This window comes from Leucopleurus acutus (assembly GCF_964270905.1).
Source record: "Leucopleurus acutus genome assembly, chromosome: 18".
In the NCBI taxonomy this organism is placed as follows: domain Eukaryota; kingdom Metazoa; phylum Chordata; class Mammalia; order Artiodactyla; family Delphinidae; genus Leucopleurus; species Leucopleurus acutus.
In genome coordinates, this window is record NC_139160.1 from 14393250 (window position 1) to 14412864 (window position 19615).

Consider the following 19615-nt stretch of genomic DNA (forward strand, 5'->3'; position numbering starts at 1 on the left):
CATTTCCCATTCTTCCAAGTTCTCTCAGCTGAAATTCTATTGGAATAACATTACCTCTTTCATTGGATGCATTTTAAGTAGGACTCTATGTCTATGATGTTGAGCAGTTTTTCCTATGCTTCTTGACAATTAAGTATTCTCTTTTGTGAATTTTCTGTCCAAATCCTTTGCCTAATTTCTATTGGGTTACATACAGGGGATTAAACAAATAAGTAAATATATTAGGGCTAACGAAAACTAAGTTTCTTACGGTTTGAGAAGGGAGTTACAATCACAGAAAGGAAGAAAATGAAAATGAATCCTGTGTTGTTGATTGGAAATAGAAGGATTGAAGTGAGGTCGTGGTTTTCGGTATACATAGATGGATACATAGACATCTGTGTACGCAGGGAAAAGTATGAGATAAGCCTGCAATATATTATTATGACAGAAAGAAAGCAAATACTCAGTGATGGAATTGTATTAAGATACCACAGAAGCCGGTTTGGATAGCCTTCCTCAGGTCAAGTCTAAGACGATAAAAATAAATAACAATAGCAATATTATGACTCATTGAATAAGATAAGAAGCTATGAGTCCTAAACAAACAAGCAAGTTTTAAACTTGTTTGAGGGAATTTCCTGATGGTGCAGTGGTTAAGAATCCACCTGCCAATGTGGGGGACATGGGTTCGAGCCCTGGTCCGGGAAGATACTACGTGCCGCAGAGCAACTAAGCCCACGCGCCACCACTACTGAGCCCGCGTGCTACAACTACTGAAGCCCACGCGCCTAGAGCCCGTGCTCCGCAACAACAGAAGCCACTGCAACGAGAAGCCCGTACAGCTCAACGAAGAGTAGCCCCCGCTCGCCGCAAATAGAGAAAGCCTGCACGCAGCAACGAAGACCCAATGCAGCCAAAAATAAATAAATAAATAAATAAACTTGTTTGATGAGAAATGGGATATTTACATAGTTTCAAATTACTTTCCATGAAACACTTATTAATGGAAAGGAGAAAGGCATCATATTACAGCGAAGAATTCTGGCAGGCACCGCCTTAATCAAACGATAAAAGTGAATATCACCAGTAATTGGACAAATTAAAATTCTGTACCACCTGATAAGATGCAATTACAACACAGCATCAACTACAGTGATGTTCCTACCGATGAGGCATCCTGAATCTCGTTATGAGGAAAATCAGAGAAAGTGAAATCGAGGGGCATTCTGTAAAATGACTGGCCGATGATCTTCAAAAGTGTCAAAGGCATAAATGGTGAAGAAGGGTTGAGAAGCTGTCCCAGGCTGAAGGAGAATAAGAGATGTGACACATAAAGACAATCACGTGATTCCGAACTATGTCTTTGGTGAAATTCATGGGATCTGAGGACTTCTTTTTAAGACCATCAAATAATTTATTGCAATTCAGCTTGTGCCCGAAGGGCGAGGAGAGGGTTGGGAAGAGAGTAAACAATTGGGGTGCCAGTGGCATCCGGGACAGTTCATGACGGTCTGCCCAAAGCGTCCGTGGGAGGGTCTGCGGTCACCTGGGTCCACTGTTCCCGAGCTGGCGGGCCTCCTGCGGGGCTTCCTTCCTTCCTTCCCTCCTCCCTCCTGTGTCTGTGCCTCCTCCCCGCATCCGGCGGCTCCAGGCCCGGCGCCTGGGCCGGACAGGTAGAGGGTTGGGAAGTGGGCGGGTGGAACAAGAGACAAGCAGGGACTTCACAGTGGACGCAGCGGCCAGGACAGCAGGTACTGGCCGTCCATGCAGCCCGGGCGCCCTGGTGGGGAGGGCTCAGCTGCGCACCAGCCTGTAGAGGGCGCCCTCCACGCCACCACTGGGTCCCAAGGGTCCCCGGGGGTCCTGGAGGCTCGAGGACCTGGAGCCAGAGGGGCTGCCCTGGCACATCGTGGCCAAGGCCTCGACATAGGATGTAGGGGCTGCTGTAGCTGTGGTCGCCCAGCCAGGTCACAGTTGTTCGCTGCCAGCACCCTGGGCCAGTCTCCCAAATTCTCACCTGAGAACTCTCACCTCTACTCCCTGTACTGATGGGTGTCCTTAGAGGACTCAGTGGTGCTGATGGTGAAGACACAGAGCTAGGAAATCTATACAGCCAGTAAATTTTCAAAGTTACTTTCCTGAGTTTGATGTCTTTATTGTGGTTATGTTTGTGAGAAATAGACACTGAAGTATTTGATGTGATGGGGGTCAGGTTGGGATTTGATTTTACCTTATTACAAGCTGATCGATTAGCCTGTTACCATTTCAGGGATGCTGGCAGAAGACGTAAGAGGCCTGGGTCAGAGACAAAGTATTTTATTACGCACGGCACAGGAAGCAGTGTGAACACCATTATTTGCATCTGTCCCCGTTCCCTCAAAGTCCCATGGGGGCAACACAGAGGACCCACATGGCACCTGCACATGCAGTGGGCTGCAATACAGGGAGAAACACCGACCTTGGGGAACCTGCTGTTTTATAGCAAACAGCAAGCCTAATCTTTGCCCAGAACATTGCCTCATCCCTCAACGTTGCTCATTGCAGACAGAACCCTGATACGTACCCAAGGAATAGTGTGTGCCACAGGAAATTTTGTGGCAGTATTCCTATTATTCCTACTATTGCAAGGTTCTGAACAACTGAAGTGTCCATCAATAGTACATGAGTAAATTATGGTGTATTCAGAACTGAAGGAAAAGCAATGAACTAGTGTTCCATAAAAGAACATGGATGAATCTTACAAATCTAAGGTTAAATGATTGCATTCAGACACAGAAAATAGACAGCGTTCTGTTTCATTTGTATAAAGTTGAAAAATGGACAAAACTATGGGACACAGAGGTCAAAAGAGATGGGGTCCTGGAAGTAGCGTCTAGAAGGGGCTTGAGGGAGGTTTCTGAGATGCTAGCAGTTGTTTTTTCTTTATCTGTGTGGTGGTGTCATACTTGGGTTCACTTTGTGATAATTCATTGAGCAGAACACTCATGATATGTGCAGTTTCCTATGTTTTTACTTCAACTAAAGATTTAAATGTGAAAAGAATGCTAGTGCATTCTTATATAAGTGAAATAATATAAAGATGTGTAAAAGAAATGCTAATAACTTTCCCAGCTTCCTAGTCTCCTGGGGTATCCATTTTTAATAGACCAGCATGCCTCCTGCTATATTGTCTCCTAATTAAACAAGCAAATACACTCATGTATACACAAATATCTCTGCTTTCTCTTTTTTTGTTTTTATCCATTATATAATACACTTTATAGACTTTAAACTCTAATATTTTTATTTGACAATTTGTCATGGACTTTCTGTAAGTCAACAGCTATAGTTAGAACTTTTAGTCTATTTTTCTACCCATACTTCTGTAATTTTACACAAATAAGTACCTATACTGTTGTCTGTTTTTAGTGATGCCTTTTTTTTTCTATGCATCCCCCCCTCACACATGATCTCTCTTACTTCTTGAAAAATCTGGTATTTTTCCCCCTACTTATATTACCATTTATAAATGAATAATTTGTGTATTTAATCATTCATGTATACACAATGAAAATTTATATACAAATGTATGAAATGTGTTCATATTAATAATCTCAAACTTATTAATTTTGTTTAATATTTCTACTCTATGTTGCTCCCAAAATACATTTAATGTAGTACATTCACATATGTAATAATCAAAGCTCCATATGGTGTATGGCCCTTCAAAATACACAAACATAAACAGTTATTATAAACACAGCATTTTCAAGGTAAAAAAAGTGTGACTAGTTTTACTTTTCATCACAATTCGATTACTTGGGCAAATAGTACCTTCTTTGAATTAAACATAAGGCTTTACCAGGGTGTATTGTTTACACCAACTGGAAGCAAATGGAAATATTGGGCTCAGTAACATGCAATAATTTTTCTGTCCAATATCTGCATTTTAATCTCCTATCTCTGGTGGGGAAAAAAATCTCATTATTAAATCATTAATGTCATTGCCTATAAGTTAACTAGATGTTCTTTTGTTATACTTAATTGAAATTATCCCTTATCTCTTGCAGGATACCATAATTTCAACAAATAATTAAATTTGCTTTCTATTTTTTAAGTAAGTCACCCTGTAAATTGACATCTATTGCTTCAGAAAACAAGGTTAATTAACATGTGGAATTAAAACAAATGCAGTGGCACGTTATGGCATTTTCATTGTTTTCTTCAAAAAAAAAAGAGCTTACAAAAATTTTACGTTGCTTTATAAAGTTACATGGGAATGAGGAACATCGGTGACTTTAAAATAAAATTTCAATTTAAAAATCCATCATTGTAAATTTGTGTCAAGCATGGCAAAGTATGTAGACATATACTTCACCAGTAATTTTTATTTTGATGTCAATTTCCTATCAGAGGCAGGTGATTTATAAGCTTTTTAGTGTTAGTAACAAAATTAATAACAGTGCCTATCCTTTACCTTAAAAAGTAGAAAATAAGCTTTAGAAATAGGACTTCAAGGGATAGCCTGGAATTGTGCAAGAGAGCATTTCTCCTTTTTTTATTAAAAAAACTTTTTAAATAAATTTATTTATTTAATTTATTTATTTTTGGCTGTGTTGGGTCTTTGTTGCTGTGCGCGGGCTTTCTCTGGTTGCGGTGAACGGGGGCTGTTCTTCGTTGCGGTGCATGGGCTTCTCACTGCAGTGGCTTCTCTTGTTGCGGAGCACGGGCTCTAGCTGCGCGGGCTTCAGTAGTTGTGGCTTGCAGGCTTAGTAGTTGTGGCGCACGGGTTTAGTTGCTGCACGGCATGTGGGATCTTCCCAGACCACGCTCGATCCCGTGTCTCCTGCATTGGCAGGCGATTCTTAAACACTGCGCCACCAGGGAAGCCCCAGATTTCTCCTTTTATATCATCATTCATCTGGTATGTTTTCTGGCCTGAGGTCCCAAAGAGAGATTGGGTGTGGTTTCTGCTAATTAGGCTTTGGAATCGTGTTTTGATTAAAGAACCTCCCCTAAAGAAAAATCTGTTTACTCTGAGATTATTAGAGCACACTGTTTTTGCTCCTTCAGACGTAAAGAATAGGGCTGGCTCAACAACACGCATCCATATTTTATCAGGCCTCTCACACCAATATGTTGGTTCATCGCGAAGCTTGCTGTTCACCTGTTGTCACACCTCCCCAAGCTTTTCTCTCTACTCTTCTCTCCTCTGGTACGAAGCACCAGCTGGTTTTGGTGGCTCTGTTCCTTGGCCTCACGATTGAATTTCTTGTTCAGAATGAACCACTCCATCTCTGACACTAGGCAGCTCTTGAAACAGATAGGCCCCAAGCTGCAAACCAAATAACCCCAGGGGTCAGCTATTAATTAGGAGACAGTTGTTCATAATCATATGCCAATTGCTGGAGAGCAATTCCAGTTTTACTAACCAGTCCCTGTGGGCAGCTTTGCTTTCAAACCTCCTGTAATAGAGTCTCACCTGACTTAGGTCTTGCTGTTTCTGTGAGATTACTGCTTTAAGCTGACAAAAATTGCACTGCATTAATATTTAAAATAAAAATCAATGATTACTCTAGTACAGTGACAGAATGCTGCTGCTGAGTGCCATTGAATTTCTCATTAATATTTGTAGTTTGTAGAGAAATGGTTTAACAACCATTGTGCTACACACATGTAATTCAAATATTGATGAACTGAGCCATAAGTCTGTAATCGTGAGAGAAATTGCTCATAACTGTCTGTGTTTGATTATTTTCCAATTCCTGACCAGCATAAATTTGTTTTAGGTTGCCAGAAAATTTCCCAAATGAGATTTGTATCTAAAGGCGTGATAACCCTGATATCAATATTGTCATCATCAATCTGATTTATTGAGTATATTTTAAGGACCTGGGACTGAACGAAGACTGATTTTCCTTAGTATGAAAAGAGGATGCTGTTGATCCAAAATTAGTAGGATGCTTTTTTGAATTGTTCTTCTTGATCGTGGTAATTAACTTCCACTTAGCTATAAACACATGTATCATGTTTGCAACATCAGATGAACATGTGCCCACCAAACAGTAATTAAAGATCCCCCATCCTAACCGGATGCATTTGTAAATTCCAAACAGAAAACTTGCTTTTTATAAGAGAAAAGTTTATTTGTTCATTAATACATATTTATTGATGGTATGAGGCGTTATACTAAGTTTTGCTGTGAGGTATATGGGTAAATAACACATGTATTGTACCATAAGCTAGGAGATTAATGAAGCATGTATGCAGTAACCATACTACAAATTCCATTTTTTATACATTTATTTTATTACAACCTCCTTGGGTTTGTGAGAACCAGAGAGAAAGAATAACAAAATTATGTAGAAATGAAGCTTCTCTTTGGGGCCTATCACCTATGGATGTGCTTTTACTGAAAAACACAGAGCAGTAGAACACAAAAGTCAACACGTATCAGAAGCTTCTGGAGGACTTGTTAAAACAGTTTGCTGGACCTCACCTTCAGAATTTCCAATTCAGTGGGCCTATGGCAGGGCCTGAGAATCTATATTTCTAACAAGTTTCCAGGTGATGATGAAGTTCTGCATTGAGGAATCACTTTGAAAAACGACGGGATTAGAGACTCCCAAAATTGTTTAGTAGTAAAAGAAAATATGCAGGGAACATTTTCTTTCTTCCTTTTAAAACCTTTCCTTTCCTTTCTTCCCTCCCACCCTTCCTTCCTCGTTTCTTTCTTTCCTTTTTATTTTATTTTATTTTTTTTGCGGTACACGGGCCTCTCACCGCTGTGGCCTCTCCCATCGTGGAGCACAGGCTCCGGACACGCAGGCTCAGCGGCCATGGCTCACAGGCCCAGCCGCTCCGCGGCATGTGGGATCTTCCCAGACTGGGGCACGAACCCGTGTCCCCTGCATCGGCAGGCGGACTCTCAACCACTGCACCACCAGGGAAGCCCCTTTCTTTCCTTTTTAATATAAATCTTCCTCTTCCTCAATCTTAAGAGACTCAGTGGGTCTGTGACGAGGATAAAAAGTCAACACTTTTTACGGACTTCCCTGGTGGCGCAGTGGTTAAGAATCCGCCAGCCAATGCAGGGGACGCAGGTTTGATCCCTGGTCTGGGAAGATGCCACATGCCGAGGAGCAACTAAGCCTGTGTGCACAACTACTGAGCCTGTGCGCCACAACTACTGAAGCTCGCGTGCCTAGAGCCCGTGCTCCGAAACAAGAGAAGCCACTGCAATGAGAAGCCCGTGCACTGCAACGAAGAGTAGCCCCCGCTCGCTACCGCAACTAGACAAAGCCCGCACGCAGCAACGAAGACCCAAAACAGCCAAAAGAAAATAAATAATACAAATAAATTTATTAAAAAATAGCCAACACTTTTTCAAAGATTCACTATAATTTTCTGAATTCCAGGTGAGTTAATTTTCCTTTCCACTGTACTGGGGAAAGTTAAATAGGGGAGAGGATTGCGTGAACATGGTAGGTAAGCACAGTATAAAGGGACTGGTTAAATAAAGTGGAGAATTTGCACTCTTCGATTTGATTCACATACAGACACTAAAACTTCACTCCATATAAACACCCAGTGGGCATCCTCAGATATCCAAAGGTGGCAGAATTTAAAACATTCTAAAAGGTCAGTTCTGGACTTCCCTGGCGGTCTAGTGGTTAAGACTCCGCACTTCCAGTGCAGGGGGCTCGGGCTGGATCCCTGGTTGGGGAACTAAGATCCCACGTGCCACACGGTGTGGCCAGAAAAAAGAAAAAGTCAGTTCTGATTGCTGACAGGCTGTGCACTTCCAGGCCTGGGGTGTATTAGGAGCCGAGGGTGGCGCTGCATCGGGGCAGTCATGAGGAATGACTGGATTACTGGGACCTTTCCTCCGCTTGCTCCACACATGGATGTTTCCCTATTTTTAAGCTACTTCAAAGTTCCATGTCATTTTTCACTCGCACTATCCTTAATCCAGTAACACATCTTTCTGTTTCCCAAACTGGAAAATAAGAACACCACAAATAGGTACGGGGTACCTTCCAGGAGCATCAGTTTCAATGAAAAAGGGCACTGCCAGGTTATCTCCCAGAAGAAACTCTAATGCTATTTCAAGCACCATGGAAGTATGCGTGTGAATGCATGGGTGTGCGTGTGTGTGTGTGTACTTTATACTTTTGTGCTGGGAGGAGAGTAACAGTTCTTCTGGTCATCAACAATACTTGCAACTATTTCTTCTGATTGCTGAATGGTCAAAACTGGGTGTGGAAGATAGAAAAACTAGCCCTGCAATAAATTATGTAACTTCCATTACGTAAATTGCCTTCATTATCTGTGCCTATGGAACATGGCTGGATGATATCAGACTGAATTAACAGATTGAATAATTCTTGTTAGCAGCAGGACAGCCAGTCCTCCAGAATAAGCTGGGACATAATCAATTACTGAGCTAGTTAACTTGTAAAAGGATAAGCAAAACTATCAAAACCTGAAATCACTTCCTGTTCTTAAAATGGTATCTTATACATGTGTTAGTCAATAAATAAGACCAGAAATGGTTAATACAATTGAGATATGGCAGATGACTTTAAAATATAACAGCATCTTCCTTGGGAGTGGCCTTTAGAGATTTGGTGTTTTCTTTCTGCTCCAAATCATAGACGCATGCCATTGAAAGGAACTTCAATTTGATGTCACACCAAGTGGAGAAGTCTCTTCTGCACCTCTCAAGGGATTGTCGGCTGGCGTCTACTGAGAGTAAATGTGTGACCATTCCCTTGTCGGTTATTTTGAAATGATAGAGGGTTCTTCCTTTCTAAAATTTTCACCAAAATGCTAATCCTTCTCCCATGAGTCAGGTCTCTTTGATTCCAAAGCCCATATTGCTTTACAGTATCACACTGCCTCCGAATGAATGCCTATTATGTGCCAAGACATTTGCAAGATAATTTAGGAATAGAAAAATTAATGAGACCCAGCACCTCTTCTTAAAGGTGTTTAACCTGACCATAGAACAGATAATACATGCACATAATTCTTTCTAATTCAAGCGCCAAAGAGAACCTTTAACTTCTATGAACCTTTGTTCAGATGAGGTAAAAGGGATGATACCCAAATGGAAGGTTTCATGAAGGAGAAAAATGGTAGGTGGGGACACAGAAGTGAAGTGGGGAGAGCATATAAGGCAGAAGAGTGGGCATGTGCACGGTGGGGATGAAAGGCACTGGGCATGTTTAGAAGAAGGGGATTAAATGCTCACAGTGCAGCATAAGATAGGTATAGGGAAGCAATGAGAGTAAAATATAAGGATATATTTCTCAGATGGGTTGGGGTCAAATTACAGAGCAGCTGGAAGCCAGAGACAGCACTATGGACTTGATTCTCTACACTGGTGTGCTCCAACATGGGACATAACCCCAGGATGGATGTCAGAGAGTGGAGAGCGCAATGGGGTGCAAGATGATGTCAAAACTTTTATTTAGTTTTAATTTTTAATGTTAGAAATGAAAGAAATGATGCATTACTGAAATGCACTCTATGGGTTGACTCTAGTTCCCTCACCCTCCATATTTCAAGGTCATAGATCTCATGTCATGTACAGTCGGGGAGGCATCCTGGGGAAGGGTGGGTGCTCCATAATGCCAGGATTGGGAGGGAGTCATCGTTTTTTGCTAGTTTTCAGTGTGTTGCTCACTGCAACAGGCTACCTTGCAATGAGTTTGCAGACGTGAGGGTCCAGTTTGGTGGATTATAGATTATGTCATTTAAGTTTAACTAAACATCCTCCAAAATGGCAAACAGCCTAAAAAGATGCCTTCAGAGAACCCACAGATTGAAGATAGTACTAATAATACAATCACAAATAAATTAAAATGTGGCAGAGCGGACATTCCTTATCCTCCACGTATAAGATGTCCATCACCTACATTACAAGACAAAACCAAGGATAATCTAATGAGAGGTGATAAGAAATAGTATTAGAAAAAGTGATATTTGAAATATAGGTATAGACCCCATGTTATTTATGAGGAACCTTCTTATCAACGGTATAATAGTATTGTGCCTTTGCGAAATCCTGAGTTTTTTTTCCATGACAGCCCTTGAACGAGGTATTAAAATAAACTGAACCTGGAATGAGAGCAGCCACTTCAGTTGCTGTATCACAAAGTATTAACCAAAGTTTTAAAAAATAATGAAGCATATATATATATATACATACCATAAATATGAATAAATACATATAAAGTCTTTTAAAGTAAAATAATTAAGCAGACATCTATAAATTGTATGCATATGTAAGTAAACATGTATATGAATAACAAAAATTTAGATTTAAAAAGTTCTTTGAACCTTAATAAAATAAAAATTATTCAAAATATATTTTCTCTTTATCTCAACCTTCTATGTTTTTGTGCCTGTTAAATAATGCAACGTATGCCCGTTTATGTCTCTAGCATGTTATTACAGTCATAACTTAAATATATAGTTATAAATATGTATGTATCTGTACACTGCACACTCTCAACATGTTTTAGCTGAAGGGGGGTGATACTTTTGAAAAGTTTGGGGATCGCTGCTTTACATTTGGAATAGGGATGCATTGAAGGTTTTGATCCAGGAAGTGATGTATCAATACATCAAGACATATCAAGAACTGTATTTAAGAAAAAAATCTGGTACCAATGTACTATGAGACTATTTCACGGACTATAAAAGACTATTTTATAATGAACTGTGAAACAGAAAGAAGGGAAGTGGTTAATAAATTGTTGAGAAAATTCTGGTCTTGAATAGGGAGGTACCGATGGGACTAGGAAGGGGGAGCTAGAGGCATAGATACGAGAGTTCTGTGAAGGATTTCAATACACGATTCATTACCAGGGAAAGTGAGGGGCGTAGTGGAGATGAAGCAGAGATAACCCTGAGTTTCTCCTCTGGGTAAATGAGTGAAGGGTGAGGACATTAATATTAACAGAAATGCTGTGTTTTCAGCTTGGTTTAGAACAGAATATATTTTCTACAATTTGGGTCATCGTTTATTCAAATACATCAGTCTATTCATTTATTCATATTAATTTTTCATTTATTCAACAAATACTTATCAAATTCCAACAACATTACAGAAACTGCACGAAGTGCCAAGTATTCAAAGATGAATGAGATGGTTTCTAGACTCAGGGAGCTCACAGATTAGCGCGAATAATATCATAAAAATGTGTCGATAATGACACAGAGTGTGAAAGTGCAGTGAGAGAACCACCTGGAGGGTGATTCAAGAGCACATGGAAGGGACAGCTGGCCTGACTCGGTACATTTTTGGAAGAGGAGGCTCCTGAGACTCTAAAAGAATGAGTAAGTGATAGTCAAGGGAGGAAGAAAGGAAATGCGTTCCAGGCAAAGGGATGGATGTGACGGCCAAAGCACAGCGCAGCGTAGGTGGGAAACTCGAGCAGAAAAAGAGTTCAACAGACATCAGGTTCCCTGTGACTGGTGGACTGCTGAATTCTGATAAGAGGCCGTGGACTCATCTATTCTGAAAACAAAATCAGTAACAATCAATTAAAAGCCAAAAGCTGTCAGACCTATGCAGAACAGTGACAGGTGACCAAATCAAAAGAAGGGAAAATAGATGGTTTCTATGTTAAAGCTGCAGCACAGAAATTGGACAATGAAAATAGTACCTGTGGCTATTTAAATTGGAGACATTACTATCTGGTGATTACGTGTAGTATGTGTTAAATAAGAGAGGCCAGCTGGCAACCCTGTAGATTCGGACCACAAGAATGAACAAGTAGACACAATGAGGCTTGTTATTGGAGAATACATACATATGTATAAGGAAAGAGGGAATGGCCAGAAGAAACTCTGGAAAGTGCACAGATGTTTACACCTTAGTATTAAACTATGTATTTACATGTATGCGTACACGTGAGTGCCAGATGAAACTTGAGGCTGAAAGGAGATAGGAAGTGTGTGAAAAAATATATGTGCTTTATTTATCCGATAACGTGGGACTGTTGTATGAAACTTGGGCAGGAATGGATTATTGCATAGTTCCACCGAGAGTGTGTGAAATAGCTCAGATAAATGTGGCAACTACGTGTTACTTTCTCGATTATATAATACCTCTTACACCCATCTTACTCCAGCTAGTCCTCATTACTCAATAACCCAGGTAGTGTTATAGCATTTTGTACAGGAGGAGATTGAGAACTGGAGGCAAAATATGACTTGCCCGGGGGCATATAGTGGCAGAGCTGAGATTCAAACCAGGCTTTCTGACTCTGGAACCAGGGGACCAACCATTTTACCAGTGGTTTCAACATATCAGTAGCCTTCTGGAGAATTATCACTTGATAATTAAGGTTTTTGGGTGTTTTTTAAAATGTATAAAGATAGCTTTTGTGTGTAGAAACGAATTCTTACATCTGCATTCATTTTCACTAATAGTTCATACCTTACAATTTTGATTGTAAGTTGAAGATACAACTTAAATATTAAGTAAATCTACTTACAAACCTAGTGATTGTTAATTAATACTCAACTTGTTTCTAAATTTAAGATATTAAATTTCCCCAAGCATTTAAGTACAACTCATAAATTTAATTCATGTATTATTTTAAATATTTCATATTAAAGTCATGCAAGTTATGTTCTCCTAAATATTTAAGAATTTTTTTGTGATTGACTTAATTATCTAAAACTTTTCAACTTAAATATTTCATCTATCTGGTTTTCTAAAGTACTTCAAACAGATAAGCAGGTGGAATTACAAACCTAACACACAAAATATTCTTAAGTACTTAAATGATACTTGAAAACCTAATAATAAAGATTTGATGATTCAGATTTATTTAAACTTATAAACGCTGTTAAAACTTATCAAATACTATTATACCTTTTAAAATTAAAATCACACACAAAAAATTTTCAAGTTGAAATTACAAGTTTAATATGTCAGATTTAAAAACAAGACAACCTATATTTTTCAGATGATTATATACACTGCTCAAGTTTCCCATTTTCTTTTTCATTTATTTTCTGCAGTTGTGGTCACCTAGATTTGCCCTTAACATTCCAAACTGGTACAAAAATATTGATTCCAAGGATATTATCATTATTTTCTCCATGCTTATTTTTACATATTCTTGGAGTTGCTAAGTCATTTTATCATCTCTTTACTCAAAAAATTTCAGGCTGTGGTTAGAGATTCTGGACAGAGACCTGGAACCCAGTGGCAATTTCCAGAATAATCTACCTCAGCTGCCTGTTAATATGCCAATCCTGTTTATCTAGAAATGGTTTCATCTGGCTACTTCTTAGCCATTTTATTTTTACACTAACTTCTGACACAACTCTTACTATAACCCCTGTCATAAATATAATTGTCTAATTTGGGTGCACAACATCTCATACTCACACTATCACCACTGAGTTGCAACTAATCTCTGTTTGCTGGAAGCTAATTAAAATCTGCATGACAGTCCCATCTACCCCCAGTGCTGGGGCTGTAACTAAACTCTTTATCTAGTTGTATTTTGCACCTTTTAAATATACATTATTTCCTAATCTGTCTCACAGACCACAAATTTATAGTTATTATGTTGACCAGAATTACCTCTCCAGTACTGTGTGCTGTTGGGTTTGAAACCAAGCAGGACCCTGTAGGGCCTTCCCAGGCACAGACATCCTCATGTCCCCTGCCTCTTGTTTGTAAAAAGCTTTAGCCTCCTAGGCCTTTCCAGAGTTCCAAAGAGCAAATTTAATCAGAGAAGTGAAAAAAATGCAGAAACAAAGGAAAACAGTCAAACAAGACAATATCATAGTAGTTCACTCATAAAACAAAATCAAGAACCTTTAATTCTTCCTCAATGGCTATAGATAAAATCCTTAGTCGTTTGATAGATACTAAATCCTTGAGATAGATACTAATCCTTGAGTCGTTTGATAGGTACTAAAACCCCAACCAGATGGAAGAAGTTAACTGCATGCTGACCACCAGCACGTAGAGCCCAAACTGGTTGGAACCAGAAGGTTGACGACGGAGATTCCTGAAACATCACCCTGTTACCTTACCATCAACCAATCAGAGAATTCTGCACAAGCCCATCAGGCATCCTGGGACTCTCTCCCTCATAGTCTTTAAAAACCCTGCCCTGAAAGCCACTGGGGAGTTCTGGTCTTTTGAGCGTGAGCTTCACGTTTCCCTTGCTTTGTCCCACGCTTGGCACTTTGCAATAAATGCTGCACTTTTCTTCACTACAACCTGGTGTTGGTAGACTGGCTTTGCTGTGCTTTGCCTGAGCGCACTCAAGTTTGGTTTGGGAACAGGTTGGAACCATAAAACATGGTGTCCTGACCAATGGATGGGCATGTGGTCAAAGTTTACTCGCTTTAGGACTTCGAATGTTGAGCAAAAGCAGAAAAAAGAATGAGCAGCAGTGCCCTAAAAACCAACAAGTGGTTCCACTTACTGAGATCCTGAGTTGCTGCTGGTTCCCAGCTGGACCTTCAGCCTTCAGTTCTTTGAGCTGCCTTCACAGCCTTCCAGTAAATTACACTGTCTGTTACTTTGCAACCCCAAACTCCAACTGGTACAGGCAGCCAAGGGGAGGCTGCACAGATGAGAAAAAAAGGTGTACTTAGCAAAGAAAGCCGGCCCTTACCCAGGCTCCAGTCAGACCAGCCGCAGTTATTCATTCTGCAGATTTCATGTGCAGGTTTGAAATCATTTTATTGCTAAAGAGGTATGAAATCTTTACATTCATGACTGCTAAGGTTTCAGTTATGAAACTTTAAAATTGGAAAATTTTAAGGACAAGCTGAAGGATGAGAACTACGGCAGAAAATATGCCTGAATCAAAAAAAGAAAATGAAAAATTTGAAGCAGCTTTCAAAATTCATGAGGTTTCAGAGAAAAGAGAGAAATCAGGAACTATTTCCATGTGAGGGCCTGTGAGCCATGGCCGCTGAGCCTGCGCGTCCGGAGCCTGTGCTCCGCCACGGGAGAGGCCACAACAGTGAGAGGCCCGCGTACCGCAAAAAAAAAAAAAAACAAAAAACAAACGAGAAGCCTCAATGCCTAAAAATCAAGGACTAGGCAGTAAAGCAGGTAACAGAAGGTGCAAAGAAAAGGCGCAGGGAGTCGTGATTAAAAAGAGATAGGAAATGTGGGACCGATGCTTCAAAGTCCCTGAGAGAAATACACAGGAGAGACAGTACATGTTACTAGGACTTTCACGGAGAAATTGACATAACTGACAATGAAAGGTAAAAATTTCATACTCGATTTCTCAGCCTTTGTAGAAAACAGAGCATGGCCATGTGCTTTAGGTTCAACTAAGCAGACACACAAATGTAGAAACAAAACCTGAGGACACAAAGAAATTGGCACTGCAGGGAATCAAGAGAAACTGACACAAAAAGCATAGATGGGGACAACTCCTCAGGAGGTGGTAGAATTTTAAACAACAGTCTCCAGAGACAGCACCGGCAGTTGTGCGGTGGAGGCATCCTAAAGTTCAGGGTCAGTGGGTGAAGTGACCTGTCGGTCCAGGCTTCAGCAGTAATGACATTGGGGTCCACGATGAGCTGTTCTCTGGAGTGATTTTGATGACGGCAATGTGTCCCCAGCTTCCTTTTGTTTCCCTATGTTCTCTTCCAAGTGTGGTCCTTCATCCTTGCTATTAATTTTGAGACTTACCCCAAATCCTCTTGTCAAATAAATTTCTATTGAAGTCAGCCCCAGTCAGTTCCTATTCATTGCAATGAAGAACTCTAATTCCATTTTTAGTTTTGTAAGGAAACTCCATACTCTTCTCCATAGTGGCTGCACCAGTTTACATCCCACCAACAGTGCAGGAAGGTTCCCTTTTCTCCACACCCTCTCCAGCATTTACTGTTTGTAGGCTTTTTGATGATGGCCATCCTGACCAGTATGAGGTGAAACCTCATTGTGGTTTTGATTTGCATTTCTCTAATAATTAGGGACGTTGAGCATCTTTTCATGTGCCTGTTGGCCACCTGTATGTCTTTGGAGAAATGTCTATTTAGGTCTTCTGCCCATATTTTGATTGTTTGTTTGTTTGTTTTGATATTTAGCTGTATGAGCTGTTTGTATATTTTGGATATTAAGCCCTTGTAGGTTGCATCATTTGCAAATATTTTCTCCCATTCCGTAGGTTGCCTTTTCGTTTTGTTCATGGTTTCCTTTGCTGTGCAAGAGCTTATAAGTTCGAGTAAACCCCATTTGTTTATTTTTGCTTTTATTTCTTTTGTCTTGAGAGACTGATCTAAGAAAACGTTATGATTATGTCAGAGCATTTTTTGCCTATGTTCTCTTCTAGAAGTTTTATAGTTTCATGTCTTATATTTAAGTCTTTCAGTCATTTTGAGTTCATTTCTGTATGATACAGCAATCTCACTCCTGGTCAGATATCTGGAAAAGACGAAAACTCTAATTTGAAAAGATGCATGCACCTCAATGTTCATAGCAGCACTATTTACAATAGCCAAGACATGGAAGCAACCTAAGTGTCCATCAACAGATGAATGGATAAAGAAGATTTATACAATGGAATGTAACTCAGCCATAAAAAGGAATGAAATAATGTCATTTGCAGCAACATGGATGGACCTAGACATTATCATACTAAGTGAAGTAAGTCAGACAGAGAAAGACAAATATCATATAATGTCACTTATATGTGGAATCTAAAAAAAGATACAAATGGATTTATTTATAAACCAGAAATAGACTCACAGACATAGAAAACAAACTTACGGTTATCAAAGGGGAAGAAGGGGAGGAATAAATGAGGAGCTTGGGATAACAGATACTACTATATGCAAAATAGATAAACGACAAGGTTTTACTGTATAGCACAGAGAACTATATTCAATACCTTGAAATAACCTATAATAGAAAAGAATCTGAAAAATAATTTATATATATACATATATATAACTGAATCACTTTGCTGTACAGCAGAAACTAACACAACATTGTAAATCAACTACACTTCAAAAGAAAAAAACTCTAACTTATAAAGCTGTAAAACTTTATTTCGGGACTTCCCTGGTGGTGCAGTGGTTGGGAGTCTGCCTGCCAATGCAGGGGACACAGGTTCAATCCCTGGTCCGGGAAGATCCCACTTGCTGCGGAGCAGCTAAACCCGTGTGCCACAACTACTGAGCCTGTCCTCTAGAGCCCATGAGCCATAACTACTGAGCCTGCGCTCTAGAGCCCGTGCTCTGCAACAAGAGAAGCCACCACAATGAGAAGCCCACACACCACAACGAAGAGTAGCCCACAGTCGCCGCAACTAGAGAAAAGCCCGTGCGCAGCAATGAAGGCCCAACACAGCCAAAATTAATAAAATTAAAAAAACACAAAAACTTCATTTCAATACTTTTCATTCAGTACGCCTTTAATCAGCACATATATTGTGTACGATATTGTGCTGGAAACCAGGAGGGCAAAGTCCCCATCATCCAGGTACTTAGAGTCTAGTGGAGGAACACAAAACTTAAGTAAATTTAAAAATAATTGTATGACACAAGTTATTAGAGGTGTTGTGTTATATTAAGCGCTATGGAATTTGCATGACATATCAATTAATTCTGCCCAAGGCCAGATGGGGAGCTATGTGAAGGTACAGAGAAGAAGCGATATTTGAGTGGAGCCAGAAGGACAAATAGGATTTCACCAGTTTCACAGGAGCACACATTCCTGGAAGAGTGAGTTGTATGAGCCAATGTATGGGGACTTAAAAGTTTGGGATGTGTTTGTGGCCCCAAAAATACAGGTGGCTTGAGTGTTGTAATCACAAACAAGTACCTAGAAATAAAACTACAGTGATACTCTGAGATCCGATTATGAAGATATGTGTACACCATACTAAAACGTTATTTTCTTCAGTAACTGCCATTATGGTTTTTAAAGCGAAAAAGTGATAGGACCAAATCTGTTTTCGAGAAATAGTGCTGGTGTCAGTGCAAAGGTAGTAAGAACAGTGTCAAGGCAACACCGACACAGAATACATTTGAAAGTTTGGCTGCAAAAGTTTTTGCCTACATTCCAAGTGAGAGGTGTACACAACTCAAAATGAAAACTGAGGAAGCAGTAGTAGAATTTGAAAATTACTGTCAACTTAGCTGGTAACTAACGATGAGATGTGAGGTAGCCTTATGTCCTTGGAAAGACTTCTGTAGCCTTGGATTACTCATCATAAACAGAATACTAATGACATGATAAAATGGTAAGGATCCCTATGTTGCAGGGTAGTTATGCAGATAACAATAGTGTATTAAAAGGATCCAGCATTGAGCCTGATTCTCAATAAATTTGGACACTAAATAATAGAAACTATTGTTTTTAATACAGGGAAGAATGTAGAGGACTGAGCATTCTATTTTATTCTGTGATTCACCAGACGTGGCTTTAATAAATGCCATATTATACTTTGATGAAGTCACAGTGACCAAAATGATGTGACTTCCACTTATTTCAGAAGCCAAAGAGCAGGAAAGCTTTAATAACTAACCAAAGGGGAAGAGGGGGAAATTGAAGTGGCCCTCCTTTCAACTGATACTTGGAAGGTAAGTATGTCCACGTTTTACACTTCAGCATGGTTCTTCTGTGGTTATATAAAAATGCTTTCCCACATGCTGCGGAGCAACTAAGCCTGTGCGCCGCAACTACTGAGCCTGCGCTCTAGAGCCTTCGAGCCACAACTACTGAGCCCACGTGCTACAACTACTGAAGCCCACGCACCTAGAGCCCATGCTCCACAGCAAAGAGAAGCCACCACAATGAGAAGCCCACGCACCGCAACGAAGAGTAGCCCCCACTTGCCACAACTAGAGAAAGCCACGTGAAGAAACGAAGACCCAACGCAGCCAAAAACAAATAAATAAATTTATTTAAAAGATGCTTTGTTATATAAAAATGCTTTACTCTTTTACATGCATGTATTTGCTCTCCCATTAAATTAAAATATTTAGGTCGGAGCCTGTCTCTAATACTTTCAGTGTCTACTATATTAAGGAAGTTCAATATACATAAATATCTTTTACATTTTCAATAAAAGAAAACCTTTATCTTCAATAAAAATTGTTATATATAAATATTACATATACACATATATATATAAAACCTAGGTCTCTAATGAGGCTTACCTGAATATTTATTTTAACTGTTGGAAAATACTGATTTGAACTATTGAAAAGTATTGATTTCAAGCCCTTAACTTAGTATTTATAGTTAGCCTTATAAAAGAATGATAGATGAACATTAAAAAATATACAAATTGCTTTAAATATATTTAAATTTTACAATAATTTCCCTGTCTTCATCCTACTATATCATCCTAATTTTCAAATTATTTTGTTTCCTTTTTTTTTTTACAATTGCAAATTCAGAGAAGTACAAATAAACACAGAAAAGTAGGCCATAATTACCTTACCTTAATAACCGCTGTTGACATACTAAGTAACCCACGGGGAAGATTAGAAAATTCAGTCCGTTTAGAAAGGTACAAAATGAAAATTGGAAGCCTCTCTTCCAAAGGAATGTCATCCTGAAAAAAAAAAAAGCCTAAATTTACACGTACCTCTATTTCACACACACACCACACACACACCACACAAGTGATCA